The sequence below is a fragment of the Nematolebias whitei genome, chromosome 4 (assembly GCF_014905685.2).
Source record: "Nematolebias whitei isolate Nwh7 chromosome 4, NemWhi1, whole genome shotgun sequence".
NCBI lineage: Eukaryota > Metazoa > Chordata > Actinopteri > Cyprinodontiformes > Rivulidae > Nematolebias > Nematolebias whitei.
This window is the reverse complement of record NC_056501.1, coordinates 8,521-10,801: the sequence shown is the minus strand read 5'-3', so window position 1 is coordinate 10,801 and position 2,281 is coordinate 8,521. Positions and strand designations below refer to the sequence as shown.

The 2,281-nt window shown below is 42.5% G+C and overlaps 1 long non-coding RNA gene across 1 annotated transcript; it reads left to right on the top strand.

The window, feature by feature from the left end:
- Positions 1 to 1,256: 1,256 nt before the first annotated feature.
- LOC119408729 lies at positions 1,257 to 2,029 on the top strand. The gene is made up of 2 exons (XR_005186748.1): positions 1,257 to 1,352; positions 1,725 to 2,029. It is a non-coding gene; the product is annotated as an uncharacterized LOC119408729 (long non-coding RNA).
- The last annotated feature ends 252 nt before the right edge of the window (positions 2,030 to 2,281 follow it).

The following is a 2,281-nucleotide window of genomic DNA, read 5'->3' as shown; positions in this document are numbered from 1 at the left end:
AGTGGTGAAGGCTGCACAGAAATCTGTCGGAATCAGCCTCCCCACCATCACAGACATCTACACCTCCAGATGCAGGAAGAGGGCCACCTGCATCATGAAGGACCCCACTCACCCAGCACACACACTTTTTGCCCCACTCCCCTCAGGAAGGAGGTTAAGGAGCATTAAGTGTAGAACCACTAGACTGAGGAACAGCTTCTACCCTGAGGCTGTTAGACTCATGAATCTCTAACTAGAATAATCACTGTGAAAAACCATATCATGTTGCTGCTGATCTGTTTCATGTTGCTGCTGATCTGTTTCATGTTGCTGCTGATCTGTTTCAATGTTGATGTGTTCATGCGTGCACATCTGCTCACAGACTCATGTTCATGTTTGTGCTGATGTTCAATGTTTTATGTTATAAGTGCTTAGTGTATATTTAGTTGATGTTTTTCTTAGTTCATATCTTAGATGTTATTACTGTTTTTCTTATACATTTTATTGTTGGATGTAACTGGGACCCCGTGTACATAATTTCGCTCCACCACAAGTACCACATGAGGTGCGAATGACAATAAAGAAACTCTGACTCTGACTGACTCTGATTAGGTGAAATTATTAAAGTAAAGAGTATTGGCCCAAGCACCGAGCCCTGAGGAACTCCATGACTAACTTTGGTGTATGAAGAAGATTTATTATTTACATTTACAAACTGGAATCTATCAGATGGATATGATTTTAAACCATTTTAGAGCTGTTCCTGTAATCCCAATATCATATTCAAGCCTCTGTAGTAAAATATTTTGATCAACCATATCAAAAGCAGCACTGAAGTCTAACTGGACCAGTATAGACACAAGTCTATTGTCTGAGGCTATGAGAATATCATTAGTGACTTTTACTAGTGCTGTTTGTGTGCTATGATAAGCTCTAAACCCTGACTGAAACTCTTCAAACTGATTCTTTCTTTGTAGATGTTCACGCAACTGACCTGCAACTATTTCCTCTAGAATTTTTTAGATGAAAGTTAGATTAGATATAGGTGTGGTTAGGGTTAGGGTTAGGGTTAGGGTTAGGGTTAGGGTTAGGTTTGGGTTAGTGGAGGTCCTGCTGCCGAAGGCAGCAGGATCTTCACGTCAGAGACCACGCTGCAGGAGACAGCAGGGCCCCTGAATGCACGGGCACACCCACTATGAGTCACACCCAAGCACTACCTCTCATTCAAACCACCGGGGAAGATGGTGCTGAGTCTGTTAATCCATGTTTTTTCAGCCCTCCTCCTTTGGGCTGTGGACCAGGTCTGGTTGGACTCCAGCACTGTTGCTGTGACCGCCTGCCAGCCATGCTCGACAAAGTGCCGGACCAGGGGTGTGAGTAGGTTTTTCTTATTATTGATATTATATCTATGTTGGGCAAAACGGGTCAGAATCGTGTTACCAGTTTCACCCACATAATTGATCTTACAGATTTTACATGTTATTAAGTAGATGCAGTTTTTAGACTTGGGGTTTCCTGATTGATCCAATTGGAAAACGGTCTTGTCAGATTTGCTCTGTATCCAGTGTAGTTGTTTGAAAAATTCACTTTTGCTCTTGGTTTTAGTCGCATTAATAGGTTTTAATTCTGCATGGACCAGGAGGTCTCTCAAATTCTTGTTCCTTTTGTAGGCCGCAATTATTCTGTGGTTTTTAAGAAGGGAAGTGTCGGATTGTAATTTATTAAAATTCTGTTTTACCTTGCAGATGAGTATGTTAGCTGAGGAGGAGTATGTCGTGATCAGAGGGAGCATTGGGGATGGATCTCGTGGCCTAGGATGCAGGAAGGATCTCCTGCACGACCTGAGAAAAGACCTCGAGTAGCCCCGTTTACCAAGGACTTTGAAAAGGATTCCCACTGCCTCCTCGAAATCTGCGTGTTGGGTACATATTCTGTGGAATCTAAGGAGCTGTGATTTAATTAGACCGGCGTAGGTGTGTTTGGGGTGGAAACTGGTTTTATAAAGTAGTGCGTGTGTGTCTGTGGGTTTAAAGTAAACTTTGATGTCCAATTTGTGTGTGGTGTTGAATTTGTCACTTTTATAGGTTGTGGTGTCCAGAAAGTCCACCGCTTTAACGCTGGTGGTAGACTTTAGTTTAATAGAAGGGTTGTAGTTGTTTAGTTCTGTTAAAAATTCATCAAAGTCAGCCTCTGAGTGTGGCCAGGCACCCCAAATATCATCTAAATATCTGAAGTAATATAATGGTTTTTTACTGCAGGCATCGAGGGCGCCAGTCTCCCACTCTGCCATAAAAATGTTGGC